At 38.4% G+C, this 20,407-nt stretch overlaps 1 protein-coding gene and 1 pseudogene across 7 annotated transcripts in view; both read right to left on the reverse strand.

The window, feature by feature from the left end:
• The window catches only part of IMMP2L (inner mitochondrial membrane peptidase subunit 2), a 998,090-nt gene that overhangs the window by 203,029 nt on the left and 774,654 nt on the right, over window positions 1–20,407 (reverse strand). The window lies entirely within an intron of this gene.
• Window positions 10,526–13,822, reverse strand: LOC118918504 (5-azacytidine-induced protein 2-like; annotated as a pseudogene).

Genomic DNA, 20,407 nt, shown 5'->3' on the forward strand with positions numbered 1-20,407 from the left:
AAGCTCTGTAGTCTCTTGCATTGCTGTGCATCTTGTAATTAGAGGCCCAGACTGTCTTTGTTCCAGATAGCTTTCACAGATGTTTCTATAGTAAACAACCTAGGAAGATGAAGATAACATCTACCTCTCCAGTAAAGGGCAGGTTTGCTTATAAACTTAGAAGATAGATATCTCCTTCAGAAGCCTTGGGCTACCATACTTACCTCTAACATAGAGCAGGGACCTAAGACAAGCATCATGATTAATTTCCCAAACAAGCTGAGATATAAACAGTATAACAGGAGAGATCCATTTTAAGGCTAAGATTCCATTTTAAAAGCCAGGAAGTTAGGAAGTAAGATTCCTGACATATTCTTTAGCAAACAGACATTAACTCAGCCCACACTGCGGGCAGGGCAGGCAGTCTTGATTGATATGTTCCCAGAGGGAAGCTGCTATATTGGAGAGAACCAGATCAGTAAATTTCTTGTGTCAAGTTAATTTTGCAGAATTACCTGGAGGACTGGTAATAGAAGAGAAGAGACTTAAACTTAATGTCTCTCACCAGAGATAAGCCTTTTGAGACCTCTTTACAAGTTTATATTCCCTGACCCTTTGAAAAATGCTTACAAGAGGGAACCCCCAGCCTTTCAGCGCACCTGTCTGAGGATGCCCATGCTTTTTCTCTCTTTAAGTACGTAACTTTAAATAAAGCTTTCTCACTGCTCAACTTAATTGCGTTTTGTCTCTCTGCACTTTTCCAGTAGTAAGTGTCTTTGTTTCTCTGCTATTTCATTCTATTTCTAAGTCTTCACTTAGTCTCCACCTTACCCCTGATAAATAGGGAGGGGCTGCTGAGAGCTCATATTTGGGCTGCAAGTTCCTATCACCTGGGTGATCTGGATGGAACTGTAGCTGCAGTAACCCGCCTGAAAAATCCCCCTTCTTTGGGAAGTTCTCAGAACATAATCTCACTCCATCCCAAGCTCCGCGGCTCCCCAAATCCTGGGGTTGAAGGGGATAGCCCCAGGGGCATGCAGATCCAAGTCGACAGGAGATGCCAGATGACGCTGGATTCAGGAGCTGGCAAGGGAGACTTCCCTATGTTGAGAAGTTCAGCAAAGTTCCTGCTCCCTTCCTCTGCACTTTTCTGCCCTCAGCTGCCTGCAAAGCCACTGCCATTCATTACTACTCTTGCTGATGGGGACAGCCTATGTCTTCTCACATGTCTGAACGCAGAATGGGAAAGCACCTTCCCCCACGTCTGAATGCAGCATGAGAAAGCACCAGCTTGAGAACAACTGGTGCAGTCCTTGGACGTTATCTGCCCACTGAAACATATCTTGTCTTCGAAAATGAGCCAAGAAGCCTCACTCTGAAAACAGGGAGACCTTGAGGATGTGTGAAAACACCGACCCTGCTTACTGGGCAGACTTTAAGAAAATCAACAAGGTGCTCTAGCCTGTCCTGTCCCCACTGAGAAGAGAAAGATGAGTATAGCACTTAGCTGGGGTCCGAGAAAGACAGTATAAAAATAAAGGTGCTGCACCACATCGGGGCTGCAGCTATTGTCTGTTTGTCTGTGTTGTCTGTGATTTTGTTCTCTCATTTCACCCAAAGAAAATGTGCAGCACACAACACTTGCTCTAATAAAGTCCTTCTTTACCTACACTTTTCTGACCTGCTTGAGAATTCTTTCTCATCAGAGTCAAGAATCCTCCGCTGTCCAGGCTGAAATTTCACCTGGTGCACGGGAGAGACCTCCCAACACACACAGCTGCTCAGCCATATCTCCCCTTATAAAATGTTCAGATTCCCAATGCTCAGGGCTTCTCTCCTGTAACACATCCCATTGTGCAGGTTGTCACTTGGCCCTCTTCACATAGCCCTGTGGAAACAGGAGTTCAGGGAACCAGCACAAATTCTGGCACTGAAATTGTTGTGAGTTTCAAACTGTCCTTTGTCTCTGGCCAAGAGTTTTGAATCCTCTGCCAGTATCCATCCTACGGCAGCTAACTTACTAGCTCACTTACTAGCTTGCAAGTAAGGTAAAATTTCAGACCCTCCACAGTTCTTGACAATAACCTCCACATCTCAAGGGTTTATCATAACGTAGGTGTTATTTCTCACTTTCATTACATTTTGCTCATTTTACGTGTCAGCCAAGGGTCACTATAGGTCCACTTAGCTACACTCCACATATATTCTTCTAAGGCTAAAAGAACAGCCCCCATCTAGGAAATATCTGTTCTCATAAAGATAAAGAAAATAACACTTTTCAACATGGCTGCCAGGGCCAACAGGAGAATCTCAGCACCGCCCCCTTGGAGCCCATAGGGGTTCTCCTTCCACCCTGCTTGCCATACGTGCTTAAATGCCACATATACGGAAGTAGAAAAGTATAAATTGCTCCCCTTGCCTGAGATCGGGGCTCAGACCTTTGGAGATCACTCTCTCTGAGCCCGCAGGTGTGAAATAAACCTCCCACCCTCCAAGACCTCCTAGTGCCATTTGGTTCTGCCATCGGGCGATCCAGTCCAGGTTCTATAACAATAGCAGAGGGAAAAGAGCAATAGAAAAGTCACATGATGGCTTTTAAAATTTTGCTTAGCCATAGTATACTTCACTGTCATACTCTGTTGGCCAAAGCAAGTCACACTGATATGCCTGGTATCAGTGGGCTGGGGAAATACACTCTTCTCCCAGGATGAACTAAAGCATTCTCATCCCACATAGAAAAAGGCAGTGATGCATAATTCTCTTACAAGGAGGGACAGTGAATAGAGGAAACAATGATACATTTTCCACACATAGCACATACACAGTAAATGATAGCTATTTTAGGATTAGGTATATTAGGACAATGATGTAACAAATGTCATTGTTTGAGACAAAACAAATAATAAAAAAGATCTCCATGTTTCAAATTATTCTAAATTACACTTATGATAGTAAAGAATATACCAAAGTTCAATGATTATTTTTTTAAACTTGAGAAATGGGCTCAATAAGATGGTATATAAATTGGAATAAATGTAATATAGTTGTTATGCATGTGTTCAAATGTGCATAGAAATACACAAACATGAAAAACTTATTTTTAAGAGGAATAAAGAGGAATACAGTTTGCTACTATTAACAGAATAAATATACAAATAAATCAAAGTTTTAGCCAAACCACGATTTAATAATCATAACCAAAGCTCCAAGGATTCTTTAACAAGTGTACTTACATCTCTCATGTTTCCTTTTGAGTTTTTCTGTTGATTCTCAAAATTACCACAAGAAATAGAGAGCACTAATGGGTTATTTATGCCTTTTCCTCTGGATTGTTTTGATATAATTAGGTTTTAGGTCATCTTTTCATCAGATAATATCTCTGAACTCATTACCTGTGCATTGCCATATACTTGACTTTAACTCAGCATGAAATAAACATACTTTTCCTTGAGGACAATGAGACAATTAAAAATTATCAATTTACTTCATATACCTAATTTCAAATCAGAAGTCATAATTTGGGGATTCAAAGAATTATATCAACCAACTCCATTCTACCAAGTCATTTTAACCTTAACTATTTTCTTCAATTCAACAGTCCCATGTGTCTTGATCCATTGACCACATCCATCCTTTATTAATGTGGTCATGTTCCATTCAAGGGACATTTTCTAAATTATCTAAATGTTTAAATATCTAAGTATTTAATATTTAAATATTTAATAACTTAACATTTATCTATTATCATGTTATTTATCTAACGTTAGCTAGGATATTCAATTATTTAACTGATTTTGTCCACATTTAACACAAGTGCTTTTACCTCAGTATTTGAAATTTATATATTAAAAATAAATTTTAGCTCTTTCCTGTATTACTTACATGAGACTTTAAGTGTCAAGAAGTTTATATATCTGTGCATGTGTGCTTCTTCAATCACTGTTGAGTCCAATAAGTATTAATTGCATGAGTGAAAAGACAAATTCAGAAAAACACCAAATTCTAATCCTTTTAAAGTAAAAATTAGTTTGAGACTTCTCTGAATGTTTTTCCAAAAAGAAATGTAAATATACTTCCTGTCCTTCAGCATTTTCACATCTTGTCTCAACTCTCCAGTGTTATCCTTCATTCCATTCTTATCAACTATGTCCAATCAGCATTTACTCTGAATTTTATTTCTTAATTATAAACAATCATTTGAAGCTCTAGCTATGGCTGATTTTATTTTTACCTTACAAATGCTATTCTCTTGAACTTCCTGCTGGAAGAATGTTAGTAACAGATGGTGGAGCTTCTTGAAAAAGAAAATGAGACTGCATGCATATCAATGCAAATCTGACAAGTGACTTAATCACAAAAGACACTCTCTTTCAAAAAACAATCAGATAAGGCAGCATTGATGAATCCAAAGAAAAAGTCATCTTACATACAGACTTTTCTGGATTTTTCTCTTTTTGTTAATTAAGCAATAGTTAAGGCAGATTTCCATTTATAGCAGTTAAGTTGATTTCAGTTCCATTTTTAATGAGGGAAGTAAAGTAAGAATCCTGCATTTATTCCTCAAATTATTTTGTTTCCAGGAGTATGTGGGCATCAGTGCATGTAAGTATAGTTTGAAAAGTAATAAAAATTACTTCATGAGTCATCTGGGGATGTCAAGGTGCTTCTAAATATTGGGTCTATGGTAGATAGAGATAGAAGACAAAGTATGTCTGAGAAAAGTCAAAGGATTCTTTTAGCAAAGAGATTTCTATGATCTTAGATAATATTTTTAAGACATAGCACGCTTTAATTCGATTCTTTTTCAATAGTAAAGTCTGATCCTTATCCACAAGTATCTGTAATATTTGTTGTTTTGGTTCAAATTTCAGGCTTTTTGATGTTACTATACTTTGGGTCTCAATAGGGTAAGGAGAAGAAAAGATGAAACCACTCATTTCAGCAAGGAGCTAGACAGAGAAACATAGATAAGAACAATGTGAGGGTCATAAAAATATCGGTTATAGTTACAGAGAGAAGGAAGACTGAGCCTCAGAGCAAAGAAGACAGAATATCTCTTCTTGGTGTATTGCAGGTGCTCGGGGCCAAAAGGCTCCCCCTTTGCCACCTGAGCCCTCCCACAGGTGCCCTTCCCTCTAACACTCCACCCTGTGGGCAAGTCATGGCCTGTCCTCCCCACTGTGAAACTTCCCTAATCTGAGCTCCTCTTTGTCAGAGTCTTACGTCTCCTTTCTAAAATTTGCCAATCCTAAAGAATATCCCATGCTGAAAAATGTGATAGCAAAGTTTCAATTCATAATTCCTCAAGAGATATTTACATTTAATCAAGGGCTCACATAGACACAGAGCTTTAAACCTAAAGGAATGAATCTTGAATCTTGAGCATTTCATGTCTACCAGTCAGGTTCTTAGGAGACTCCAGAATTCTCTAAATCGAACAATATACGTATAGCTGCTGGCCATGGCACTGTTTTACTGGATGGTCATGGAACACAAAATGAATTAAAAGAACCTCAAACTATGTAATTACAAATTGCAAGCATAATAATAAATTTTCATATACATACATACATATATGCATATGTATACTGTTAACTAAAGGAAATTATATTTAGATGAGATCTTTTTATCCACACCCTCCTCAGCCAGTAACCCATTCATATGGTAACTAATTTTGACTATGTGAATATATTAGTCTGCTCAGGATGCCATAACAAAACACCATAGCCTGGGTGGTTTCAACAACAGAAATTTATTTTCTCACAGGCCTGGAGGCTGGAAAGCAGAGATCAGGGCTGCCCTCATGGTCAGGTTCTGAGGAGAGTGCTCTTCCTGGCTTACAGATGGCTGCCTTCTTACTGTGCCCTCCTTCATATGGCAGAGAGAGTGAGCCCTGGTCTCTTGCTCTTCTTATTTGGGCACTAATCCATTTGTGAGAGCCCAGCTCTCATGACTTCATCTAAACATAATGAACTACAAAGGCCTCATCTCCAAATATAATCACACTGGGGGCAAGGCTTCAACATATGAATTTTGAAGTATACAATTTAGTCCACAGCAAAATCAAGAACACTCCTTAAAACATTTCTACAATAAAATATATGAGCAATGAAATAAATATATTATACATTATAAATAAGATAGCGTATGTGGGGAGATGAAAAGTGAGAAACTGGAACATGATTATTACAACAAAAATCTTATCATGCATTTTTTAAATAAGTTTCTGTGACTTTAACTATTTCTGAGTATCTTTTCTTTGCTCTCATCTCCAGATTTCACTCTGGATCAAGTTGAAAGGCGATGATCTTTCTTTGCATGTGAAAGCAACCATCAGTCCAGGTTCCTCCAGGCTTCTGTATGAAAGCTCTTTATTTAAGTAGGTGAGCCTCAAGCTCTTTTATTTCAAAAATAAGCATGACTATGCTCAAGAGCTATTCTCTGAAGCTGCTTGGTTTCTGAAATGCCTGAACTCATTATCTTTATGTTGAGATTTCTGATACTGACATTTCTCAGCCCCTCACATGCACTGCTCAGTCAAGGAACTCCCCATGGGTCTTTAGGGCTCCATGTGAAAATAATCAACATACTGAGCAACAATACAGAGCAATTAGCTAAAGGCAACTGACCTTCAAAGAGACACAAACTCAAACTGAAAAATTTCTACCTGAATTTCTTTTTACTTTAAATATAAGGTTCTTGTGAGTTAAAAAAAAATGTTTAACTAACTTTGAAATTTAGTGATAGAGACAGGCATGAAGTACTGGATGAGAAAACTCAGTTGAGGAAAAGGACACCTGGGTTATATTATTCTGGCTAAGATTTCTTTGTTTTTCTTATTCTCTCAGTCCATTTTTCTTTTTGAAACAAAACAGGCATGAAATTTGTAGGATCAGTTATTACAGCAACAGTAGCTATGTTGGATCAAGAGAACTCTGTGAGCTACTGTAGCCACAAGAATCAAAATCAATCACCCCAAATATAACAGTGGCCCAGTAGTTTATATTGTTATAATTTCGATGATCAAATCCAGGCCCAAGGATTAGGAGGTTCAAATCATAGTACAAATATTGCATATTTTATACCAAACTGCTCTAGAGAAATCTAGACATCCATTAAACCTGAGTGTTAGGCTGTGGGCTGGGCAAAGAGGACAAAAACAAAGATTACTAAGACATTTCCTTTCTTCAGAAAATCTTTAACTGTAGAATATATGAATTAGCATAAGGTCAGTACTGCTCTGTTTATACAAGCAGTCAGCCAGCCACTGTTTTAAATGAATAATTGTAATGTGCAGAACACCCTGCATTAAGCACTGTATTTGGTGATTTCTACACATATAATTTTCCTTGAATCAACTAGCCTATCTCCCTTACTATTTCTACAATGTAATCAATTTCTTGTTCTGGAAAATGGCCAAGTCTTAATAGTTCCTTAACTGAATGCAAAGAGAAACTTCTGAAAAAAAGGAACAAAATTTCTGGGGGAAAAAAGAGCAAGGAAGATGTCAATTATTTTAATATTCTCTTGAGAAAGGAAGCTCTAAGTTTTTCTAAGATAAAACTTTTCTCTCTAGGGATGCTATCATTTTTACCATTTTTCCAATTTAAATATTTTCTTCAGTTTTTATTTGGTCATATACGAACTGCTTAAGTAAATAACAAGTAGTGGAAATTTCTGCTCCCAGAATTCAGGAAAATCATGTGGGTAGAAACAATTATATGTGGGGCCATTAAAACTTCCAATATGAAAAATACATATTTAATTAACATACTCTCTCATTTATCCCATCTAATTTCTTAAAATCTGCTTTTGCAAATTCAAATGATTTGTAAATTATCTGAAACAAATTACATTTTTCAAAACTCAAGGCAGAGAATGCCTAAGTGTAATAAAATTGAGGATGTCTATGAAGAGTCCACTCCATCAAGTGGAATGACATGTATATGGGGTTCCACAGTATCTACAGAACCCATGATTAAAATTTTAAAAATGAACTTCAAGCATTCACAATATTATTGAATTCTGTTTAAAGTCTCTGTGAGAATGGATAAAACCATGGGTTCCTATAAGACAGTGTTTGTCAAAGCACTGCCTGACTTTGCATTGGAAGGGCATTAGTTTTGAATAGATATCTTTCCAAAGAAGAAATACAAATGGCCAAAAGACACATGAAAAGATGCTCCACATCAATAATCATCAGGGAAAAGAAAATCAAAACCACTATCAGATATCACCTCACACCAGTTAGAATGGCCACTATCCAAAAGATAAGAAATAACAAGTGTTGGTGAAGATGTGGAGGAAAGGGAACCTTCCTACACTATTGGTGGGAATGTCAATCGGTGCATTTACTGAGGAAAGCAGAATGGAGATTTCTCAAAACACTAAAAACAGAAATACCATATGACTCAGTAATTTTACTTCTAGGAATTTACCCAAAGAAATCAAAATGCCTGATTCAAAAAGATGCAACCTGTGTTTATTGCTGCATTATTTACTACAATAGACAAGATATGGAAGTAACCAAAGTGTCCATCAATGGATGAATGCATAAAGAAAATGTGGTACATATACACAATGAACTATTATTCAGCCATAAAAAAGAAAAATCCTTCCATTTGTGACAACATGGATGGACCTACAGGATATTATGCAAAGTGAAATAAGCCAGGTGGAGAAAGATAAATACCATGTGATTTCACATACTTGTGGAATCTAAAAACAAACAAAACAAAATGAACAAAATAGCAGTAGACATAGAGACACTAAGACATTACTAGTGGTTCCCAAGGGGGAGGGGTTGGGTGGGTGGGTGAGGAGGGTGAAGGGGATAAAGGGGCACAAAAATGCTCAGTCATAATATGAGTTGGTCATGGGGATGATAATACAGCACAGAGAATGTAGCCAGTGATTCTGAAATATGTTCCTATGTTGACAGATGGTAACTGCACTAGTGGGGGGTGAAGATTTAATAATATGAGTAACTGTTGAACCATTGTGTTGTATACTTGACACCAAAATAAGATTGTGTATCAACTATACTTCGATTAAAAAGAAAAAATGGGGGCATTAACTTGAGTTCAGGAATGCTTGATAATGTATTGGTTCCCAAAATCCACACAAGTCCTACTAAATCAGGATCTTAGGACAGGAAATCTCTATTTTTAACGAGCACCGTAGGTGATTTTGATGCACACTGAACTTTGAAAAACATTGCTATAAGACTTCAGTTATGGATAACAAGGATTCTGTTCTTAGAGAGCTTCAGAATGGAATCAGAAGCTTTGGTTCTTTCTATCTTCCCAGGGAATTTTATTTACCCCCAGATTTCAGGTCATCCTGTGCTAAATTGGACTTTGCCTTCATAACATCCCAGTGGTATTTTTATATCACCAATTTATTATAGTCCTATTACTGGCTCTCTAGATAAAGGAGATTTTATTTATTTATTTACTCATTTATTTTGGTGTCCCCCAAGATTCCTACTACCCCTTTTCCAGGTTTCAGCCAGCCTGATCCACTGATTTACTACACAAGCCCTGTACTCCACATAAAAGAAACCCTTTCCTTGGTCCTATTTCCTCTTGCCCTGTTTGCTTTGATTAAAATCATGTTTGTTTGGGTTTTTTTTTTGATCAGCTTATTTTATTTTTAAGTTAAAGCATGAATTTTTTTTAGAACAAACACCTATTTAGTTGAGCTTTATTTTATTGCATTTTATTTTTCCCTATTATCTTATTTTTTTCTAGAAGCAAAATTCCTATTTAAGTTTATTAAAAATCACTCAATGAATAAAATGTTACATTTTAAAACGGTCTTGGCAGTTTATAAACTGCTCTACATAGCAAGTAGACATAGACCCTTTGAAGAAAAGGACTTCATATAGTTACACATACATTTAAATTTTCATTTAGGATCACTGAAGGAACAGTACATGGAATCCTTTGTGATCCTCTTCCCATTTCTAATTGGATGATGTATAGGATTGTAAGTTTATTCACACAGACAAAATTTTTCAACTGTTCTGTCACTTTTTCCAATTAGCTCTTGATTGATATACTGGCTTGGCTTCAATGATCAGGTTATTTCAAGTCTTATAATTCAAATTGTTAAGCCTAAATTTTATCATCATTGTGATTAAAAAATGGTCTTAAATCTTAAACTCTGAGAAACATAACAGCTCACAGAGATGGAATAATCTAGATACTATTAATCTATAGTACTTTTCATACCTTTATGCATTATAAGGTCAACAGAAATAAACCTATTCACATTGTCATTTGCTCCTTTATGCAACTTAAAGCAGCTCATGGTTTTTCTCTGATATTAATGGCCTCCCTTATTTTTATGGATATTTAGGCACTGCACATGCTTTATAAAACCATGTCTAAAAATTTTTAACTCCATTCTTTATGTGGAAGGCAGAAATTTACAATTACCATTAAAGGTAGAACTGTCTTTTTGAAATACCTTATCTATTAATCAGTAACATATACCTGATTCTTAGCCAGAATATGGAGCTGGAGAGTGCCTTTCATCCTGGAAAATCAACTAAGTAATGTGGTACAGTATGTGCAAATGTGTATGCTGAAGAACTCTGCAAAAGTTTCATCAGAATCCACTGTAAATTTCTCGAAAGAACCACTGAAGGGAGATACAGCAACCTCATGACCAGACCATGAATGTCTTCAGAATTAATTCTTATAAAAGCAGTTGTGATTATGTTGATCCAAGTAATGCACTGGTGGCAGGTTGGGTAAAGGCAAAGTTTTATTTTTAGTTTCCCCAGATGCTGTCTCACTTGATTTTGGAGCTTGGGAATACCCAGGAATTATCTTCCAAAGATTTTCTGCCGTAAGAGTTGTGTTCCTGAAAATTTGTACCATCGATTTCTCATTATCTGTCCATCACTGGTTAACTGCTTTTTTGATAAAACTTTTCTCTTTCCCTGTAGAGGGGAAGATGTGGTATGACCAAGAGTTTCGCCATTTGGTGAGAGAGGGGGAAGTCTTGTGTGTGTTGCAGCAAAATTTGTCCACTGCGGCTTCCTGCTGTCTTTCCCGGGGTCTTCCACACATCCACCTGGGGTGCAGGCTTTCTTGATCTCAGGTGGGGTTTTCCACTTCCTTAGTAGTTCAGCTTGGACTTGAGTCACCAGATGTAAATTAGACATTTCTCTTTTCAATTCCCAGTGTGCATTTTGCATATTGTCACTTGAAATGTTTAGTCTTTGGAGATCTCTGCTCTTCGGATTGTCTTCCTGAGATGGATCCGTTTGTTTGGCTTTTTGTAGCTGTATTCTGAGATTGCTACATTTTTTCCTCATCAGTTCCAGTTCTTGTTCCAAACCATGGATCTTCAGGTCACAGCTCAACTTTTCTTGCTCCCAGTTTGCTGAAGGTAGGTTTAAATTCCTTATCACTTGCTGAGTTTCCACCTCTGTCCTTAGCTGGATGAGTTCTACTTCTTTAGATTGTAGCTGTTCATTCAATACTTTCAAAGATTCAGCGTTGTCTTTATTCATTTTATCCAACTTGCTCTCCAAATTATCTCTATCAATGCAAACCTGTCGATATGCATGGTAGGCCTTTTTTACTTGTTCTTTTCCCACAGAACTTGTTTCTTCATCTAATCGAGCTCCTACAAGCTTTTCTTCCAAAAATCTTATTCTTTTCTTTAAGAAAGAATTCCCTTTCTCTGAATCCTTTTAAGTCGTTTTTTGATGTCTTCATATGCAGTAACAAGGACAAAATGTGAAGCAACAGACTCATCTGAATAAACTGAGACTGGAGTCACTGTATCTCTCCTATAGCCTTTTTCATGATTCAGAATACAGATATCATCTTCTAAAAGTGCATCCATGACAGCAAAAACAAACCGGGTCACCAGGGGTCACTGCGGGCTTCCGGTTTCCTCCAAGACAGTGGCACTTCCCCCGCGAAGCTAGCTGCTCTGGAAACACAGTGGAAGAATTTCCATCTCTTTTGCCTCCTCTGCGCCAGGACCCATGCAGTCCTGCTGGACAGCTGGGGCCAGGAGCTTTTCCCTATTATCTTTTTTTTTCACCTTTATTGAGGTGTAATTGACAAGCTACAATGATTTGATACACATATACATTATGAAAGGATCTCACCATCTATTAATCAATATATCCATCACCTCACATGCTATTTATACCTACACACAGATATATCTGACTATGGTCACCATGTTATACATTAGATATATAGACCTCATTCATCTTATAGCTGCAAGTTTTTAGCCTTTTAGCAACCTTTCCCTATTTTTCTTATGTCCCAGCCCTGGCAACAACTTTACTACTATTTTTTTTCTATGAGTTTGACTTTTTTTTCCCAAGATTGCACATGTAAGTGACACCATGCAATATTTGTCTTTCTCTGGCTGGGGGCAAAGATGTGGAGGAAAGGGAACCCTCCTACATGGTGTGGCATGGCACAGACACCTACACTGGCCAGATGGGGTGCATATTTACAGCAGTGTGGCACCCTTTCTACTAGCCCTTTAAGTGGAAAACTCCAATACTTTTTGGGGTCAGTGACCTATACCAGTGGAAAGCAGGAAGAACTTGCTTTTGAGCCATTGGTAGCCTAGAGTCCTTATCAGGAGGGAAAAACCCATATACTTGAAGATGCTTGGTATATAGATAGCTCCGGAGGGCAGCTCCTGAAGTGTACAGCTATAGCTTTCCTAAGACTGAGACAATATGGATGGAGGATGGAGAGGGGAAGAGCAGCCAGTGGGCAGAGTTGCGGGCAGTATGGCTCGTGATCACCCAGGAAGCCTCCCCTATAGTTGTCTGCACTGACAGCTGGGCCATCTATCGGGGCTTGACCCTGTGACTACCGACATGGTACTATGCCAACTGGATAGTTGGTCACTAGCCCCTTTGGGGCAAGAGTTGTAGCAAGACCTATGGGCCTCTGGTCAGAGTAAGTCAGTTACTGTAATCATGTGACTGACCATTTGCCTTTGGCATCCCCAGGGAATGATGAAGCAGACACACTGGCCCAAGTGTGTTGGTTAGGAGGAAAGCCTGCCCCTAATGTAGTCCAATGGTTACATCAGTGTTTGTTACATGCAGGGCAAAAGACAATGTGGGCTGTAGCCCATTGGTGAGGCATGCTGTTGACCTTTGAATAAGTCAGAAGAGCCTGGAGGGAGTGCCTTGTGTGCTCTAAGAGTCCTGCAGCAACATGAGACAAAAGTAAGGGGGCCGATAACCCCTGTCAGGTAGCAGAGAGACTATATTGGGCCTCTGGCCATATCAGAAGGATATCGGTATGTCACGACTTGTGTGGACAGCTACTGGACTTCTGGTTGCTTTTCCTGCACATCGTGCAGATCAGCAAATGACCAAAAGGGGCCTAGAGGCTCTCTGCAGCCTATGGCCGGCTGCAGGTGATGGAGAAGCACCCACTTTACTGGACATGCATTACAAGGATGGGTACAGAAATTAGGAATAAAGTGTAAATTTTATGTACCATATAACCTTACTGGGGTAGGCATGATAGAGAGGTACAGTGGTTTATTGAACTCTGGCCTGAAGTTGGACACCAATAGTCTATGGGGCCGGTCAGTTTGTTTATGGACAGTCATAAGGCATTAGAATGAAAAGCCCTGAAAAGGAGCCTTAAGCCCTGTGGATATGCTAGCACACATTGCTGCCTCTCCTAAACAGCTGTATGTGCAGACCAAAGAGGAGTTATTGAAGCCAGGATATGGCCAGCAGAGCAATATCCTGCTGCCAGCCCCAACTGCATTAAACCCTGGAGACTCTGTTGAGTGGACGTGGCCCTGGACATTTTGACACATGGACCAATAATGGCTGACTCTTATGGCACCTTGGGACAAGGCCTGGAAACTAGCCTCATGTATATTCCTGGCGTAACAGCAGAGTGGCTCCCAAAGATCATGGTAGTGTACCCAAAAAGTTGGGGGGTGGGGTAAGAGCATCTTATGGGGAAGTTCTGTTTTACCTTTATGGCCAGTGCATGTACCTCCCATACCCCTATATATTGACCCATCTGTAACTCCCACAGGGAGGGGGGTGAAAATCTGGTATACTAGACCAGGATGAGATCCCATTCTTGCCACTATCCTATCACAGGAACACTCTCTTGCATGCATCCTACCTGATGTGAAAGATTTGCCTATGCTGGTGTCATTAAAACATGTATCATATCACCCTTAAGGTTACATTCTTCTACAGTCATTGTAGCTTGGAGCCACCTCCTGGCTGAGCATGCACAGAAGCCAGTTCAGTTGCTGGCCTCCTGTGGAAGGGGCAAGCTATGGACTTAATCTGCATAGAATGTTGAACCTAGCTCAATCCTCTGGCTTGAGGATTATCATTATTTGATCACTGTTGTTTCTGTATGCTATTAGTCTGGTTACAGTGCTCCAGTTTTCTTAACCAGAGGCCATTGCAGAAGATGGGGAGTGAGTACATTGTGAAGCAAGATTTTTGGAGGGGTGGGCTATGGGTAAAATCACAGTATTTCCAGAATCTCTGCCTGGCGTTAGTGCATCTCCATATCAATAGGTGTTCCTAAGGGGTGAACAGAAGTAGTCCATCTTCATCTTAATAGGTGATTACAAGGCAGGTGGAGAGGCCTGTGTGCACTCTGGGACAGGAGAGGTTTTTTTTTTTTTTTTGGCTTCTTCCCAGCCAGGACAGGGAGAGACACAGGCGAGCAGGAGTAGTTGACTTCTTGTAAGCAATAAATGGGTTTCTCCCACTTTATTTCTCCCTTTGACTGATTGTGGCTTTAAAGGTTTATTTGCCCTGGGCTGGGAACACATTTCCAACCCCCTGACCCCGCTGGAGTTACAAACATTAAGTATGACAAAACCTGGACATAAAAATCTGAGTACCAATGCATTCTTTTAACACATGGGTTAAAAACATCATTTAAAGACATGGGCTTAGGGAGAAGCAGTACACTCAGAGACACTAAGAAATGACTGGTGGTTACCATGGGGGAGGCGGTTAGGGTGGGTAGGTGAGAGGGGTAAGGGGATGAAGAGGCACAAAAATCTCAATCATAAAATAAGTTGGTCACAGGGATAGAAGTACAACATGGAGAATACAGTAAAAGGTTTTGTAACATCTGTCTATGTTAAAAGAGAGTAACTGCACTAGTTGGGATATGTGTTAATTCTTGAGTCACTGTGCTGTCTGTCTATTTGAAACCAATACAATATTATATATCAACTATGCTTCAATAAAAAACAAAAATAAAATAGATATATTATGTATGTTATTAAATGTTATGTATAAAAAATAAAATAAATCATCAAAAAAGTAAATAAAGACATGGGTTTAGGGGAGAGATTTAAATAGAGATGAAAGTTCAGCAAAGATCTCAGGGGCATGTCAAATTTAGATGTCTGGTGGAAAAAGATGAAAATGCAGAAGAGGCCTAGAAAAAACAGCTGGTTACACCAGTTCAAGGAAGCTAAGTGAAGGAATATCTCAGAATGCTATAAAGAGGAAGTGGTTAATCATACAGAATACTGCTGAAAGGCTGAATAAGGTGAATATGTAGAAAAGATCACTGGTTTTGGCAACGTAAAAGCAATCCTGACAAACCCTGAGCCGAGAGAATGGATCATCTCTTCAAAGTCTAAGCATCCAGTTGAGAAGCAAAAGAAAATTATGTGAGAAAGGTAGAATGGTGGAAAGGAAAAAAAAGAGGATGCAAAGAAAATCTTACCACAGCTTCAGAACTTTAGTAGCTTTTTTTTTTTGAGTATTCGTTTGATTTTTATACTTGATTTATATGTGAATCCCACATTTCTCCAGTATTATTATTATTATTTTTAATAAAATGCTGAAGTGGTAGGTAGATGCAAGATAAAGGTAGAAAACATAGTTTAGTGCTGTAAGAGGGCAAAAGTAGATGATCAGGTGTGTGCCTATAGACAAAGTATTAATCCAAGCTAGACAAGGGCAACGAAACATCCACGGATGCAGAAGATTTCTCTCAAAACAGGGATGGGAGGTTCTAAGCCTCACCTCTGTTGATCCCCAATTTCTCACCTGATGGCCACCCTGTGACTGTGACTGTCTTAGGTTGTTCCTTCCTTGAGGAATCTTACCCGTCTCTGGCTAACTAGTCATCTTCCGGGGTCATACAGGGAAATGTAAAGTTGGTAAGTGAAAGAGAAGCAATATTGTTTGAAAAGGTTAGCTTTTAACTCCTTTGCAGATTTATGCCGTGGCTTCTATGCCCAGCATTTGTCTTGAGGTATCTTTACCACTTGGAAGAATTATGATACTCGGTAATTTCGTTATGCGGCACAAATTCTACTTAAGGGTTGTAATTAGGAAGGAAGAAGAAAAGCTATAGAAGTAGCAGGCGGAAGAAAACATGGGAAGATTGATTATTTCTTTGACATATCTTCTTGTAGAGTAACTTCAGCATGTATAGGTTTTAAACTACTAATTAAATTGCGCACACACATTAACATAATAGGAATACAGCTACATAACCAAAGCAGACCTACAATTACCAGCCATCTCCAGTGAAACCAAGAGAAGCAGTTAGGCACCCTAGGCATTTGTGAAAAGTTATCAATGATATGATGGATATTGTCTAACTGAATTTGAATAGTTTAATAAAAATCAGACAAATTAAAACAACCCATTCCTGGGAACTGTTCACATCCCATATGTTCTTTTAACAGTAGATAGTCTGTAGTACCAAGATTTTGGAGCACTGCAACTTGCACTGCTCCTAATTCTTGGTTGAGTTCTGACAGTATAGATCCAGTCAAATTTGTTGTTTTACTGTATGCACAGGCCAGCTTAGATATCTCCATTTTCATTCCAATGGCAAGTCCAGGAACTGGTGGGATGAATGTAGCTACAACTGCAACAGCGCCAGGATCTTTGTTGAAGTTCTTTGATGATCATCTTCGGGAATGACTCTTCCAGAGAATGTTGATGTTGGAAGTTCTTCTTCATATCATATCTTAATTCATTTTCTGGGTAGCCAAATTAGGCTTTGATACTCTATCAGTCCATTCTTGGGTTCTCTGATTCTGCTCCTGTCGTTCCTTCAGTTTTTCCTTTGTTCTTATACTCCACAGATGAGTGAAATCATTTGGTATTTCTCCTTTGCCACTTGGCTTGTTTCACTGAGCATAATACCCTCCAGCCCCATCTATGTTGCTGCAAATGGTAGGATTTGCCCTTTTCTTATGGCTGAGTAGTATTCCATTGTGTATACGTACCACATCTTCTTTATCCATTCATCTACTGATGGACAATTATGTTGCTTTCAACACGTGGCTATTGTAAATACTGCTGTGATAAACATAGGAGTACATCTGTCTTTTTCAAACTTGAGTGCTGCATTCATAGGGTAAATTCCTAGGAGTGGAATTCCTGGGTAAAATGATAAGTCTATTTTGGGCATGTTGAGGAATATCAATACTGCTTTCCACAATGCCTAAACTAATTTACATTCCCACCAGCAGTTTAGGAGGGTTCCCCTTTCTCCACAACCTCACCAACATTTGTTGTTGTTTGTCTTTTGGATGGCAGCCATCCTTACTGGTGGGAGGTGATACCACATTGTGGTTTTAATTTGCATTTCTCTGATAATTAGCGGTGTGGAGCATCTTTTCATGTGTCTGTTAGCCATCTGTATTTCTGTTTTGGAGAACTGTCTGTTCAGTTCCTCTGCCCATTTTTTAATTGGATTATTTGTTTTTTGTTTGTTGAGGTGGATGAGCTCTTTATATATTTTGGACATCAAGCCTTTATCGGATCTGTCATTTACCAATATATTCTCCCATACTGTAGGGTACCTTTTTGTTCTATTAATGGTGTCTTTTGCTGTACAGAAGCTATTCAGCTTAATATAGTCCCACTTGTTCATTTTTGCTTTTCTTTTCCTTGCCCGGGGAGATATATTCATGAAGAAGTTGCTAGTGTTCACATCCAAGAGATTTTTGCCTATGTTTTTTTCTAATAGTTTTATGGTTTCATGACTTACATTCAGGTCTTTGATCCATTTTGAATTTACTTTTGTGTATGGGGTTAGACAGTGATCTAGTTTCATTCTCATACATGTAGCTGTCCAGTTTTGCCAGCACCATCTGTTGAAGAGACTGTCATTTCCCCATTGTATGTCCATGGCTCCTTTATCAAATATTAATTGACCATATATGTTTGGGTTAATGTCTGGAGTCTCTAATCTGTTCCACTGGTCTGTGGCTCTGTTCTTGTGCCAGTACCAAAATGTCTTGATTACTATGGCTTTATAGTAGAGCTTGAATTTGGGAAGTGAGATCCCCACCACTTTATTCTTTTTTCTCAGAATTGCTTTGGCTATTCGGGGTCTTTGGTGTTTCCATATGAATTTTTGAATTATTTTTTCCAGTTCATTGAAGAATGTTGCTGGTAATTTGATAGGAATTGCATCAAATCTGTATATTGCTTTGGGCAGGATGGCCATTTTGACAATATTAATTCTTCCTAGCCAGGAGCATGGGATGAGTTTCACTTGGTTAGTGTCCCCTTTAAATTCTCTTAAGAGTGACTTGTAGTTTTCAGGGTATAGGTCTTTCACTTCTTTGGTTAGGTTTATTCCTAGGTATTTTATTCTTTTGATGTAATTGTGAATGGAATTGTTTTCCTGATTTCTCTTTCTATTGGATCATTGTTAGTATATAGGAAAGCCACAGATTTCTGTGTGTTGATTTTGTATCCTGCAACTTTGCTGTATTCCAATATCAGTTCTAGTAGTTTTGGAGTGGAGTATTTGGGGTTTTTTATGTACAATATCATGTCATATGCAAATAGTGACAGTTTAACTTCTTCTTTACCAATCTGTTCAGTATGATGTTGGCTGTGGGTTTATCAAATATGGCCTTTATTATGTTGAGGTATTTGCCCTCTATACCCATTTTGTTGAGAGTTTTTTGAATGGATGTTGAATTTTATCGAATGCTTTTTCAACATCTATGGAGATGATCATGTGGTTTCTGTCTTTCTTTCTGTTGATGTGGTGGATGATGTTGATGGATTTTCGAATGTTGTACCATCCTTGCATCCCTGGGATGAGTCCCACTTGGTCATGGTGTACAATCCTTTTGATGTATTGAATTTGGTTTGCTAATTATTTTGTTGAGTATTTTTGCATCTACGTTCATCAGGGATATTGGTTTGTAGTTTTCTTTTTTGGTGGGGTCTTTGCCTGGTTTTGGTTTTAGGGTGATGTTGGCTTCATAGAATGAGTTTGGGAGTATTCCCTCCTCTTCTATTTTTTGGAAAACTTTAAGGAGAATGGGTATTATGTCTTCTCTGTATGTCTGATAAAATTCTGAGGTAAACCCGTCTGGCCCGGGGGTTTTGTTCTTGGGTAGTTTTTTGATTACCGTTTCAATTTCTTTGCTCGTAATTGGTTTGTTTAACTTTTGTGTTTCTTCCTTGGTCAGTCTTGGAAGGTTGTATTTTTCTAGGAAGTTGTCCATTTCTTCTAGGTTTTCCAGCTTGTTAGCATATAGGTTTTCATAGTAGTCTTTAATAATTCTTTGTATTTCTGTGGAGTCTGTCATGATTTTTCCATTCTCATTTCTGATTCTGTTGTTTGTGTAGATTCTCTTTTCCTCTTAATAAATTTGATTAGAGGCTTATCTATTTTGTTAATTTTCTCAAAGAACCAGCTCTTGGTTTCATTGATTTTTCCTATTGTTTTATACTTCTCAATTTTATTTATTTCTTCTCTGATCTTTATTATGCCCCTCCTTCTGCTGACTTTAGGCCTCATTTGTTCTTCTTTTTCCAGTTTCAAAAACTGTGATTTAAACTGTTCATTTGGGATTGTTCTTCCTTCTTCAAGTGTGCCTGGATCGCTATATACTTTCCTCTTAACACTGCTTTCGCTGCATCCCACAGAAGTTGGGGTTTTGTGTTGTTGTTATTTGTTTCCATATATTCCTTGATCTCCATTTTAATTTGTTCGTTGATCCATTGATTATGTAGGGGCATGTTGTTAAGACACCATGTGTTTGTGAGCCTTTTTGTTTTCTTTGTAGAATTTATTTCTAGTTTTATACCTTTGTGGTCTGAAAAGTTGGTGGGTAGAATTTCAATCTTTTGGAATTTAATGAGGCTCTTTTTGTGGGCTAGTATGTGGTCTTTTCTGGAGAATGTTCCATGTGCACTTGAGAAGAATGTATATCCTGTTGGTTTTGGATGTAGAGTTCTATAGATGTCTATAAGATCTATCTGTTCTACTGTGTTGTTCAGTGCCTCCGTGTCCTTACTTATATTCGGCCCAGTGGATGTATCCTTTGGGGTGAGTCGTGTGTTGAATTCTCCTAAAATGAATGCATTGCGGTCTATTTCCCCCTTTAGTTCTGTTAGTATATGTTTCACATATGCTGGTGC

Source organism: Manis pentadactyla, chromosome 7 (assembly GCF_030020395.1).
Source record: "Manis pentadactyla isolate mManPen7 chromosome 7, mManPen7.hap1, whole genome shotgun sequence".
Lineage (NCBI taxonomy): Eukaryota > Metazoa > Chordata > Mammalia > Pholidota > Manidae > Manis > Manis pentadactyla.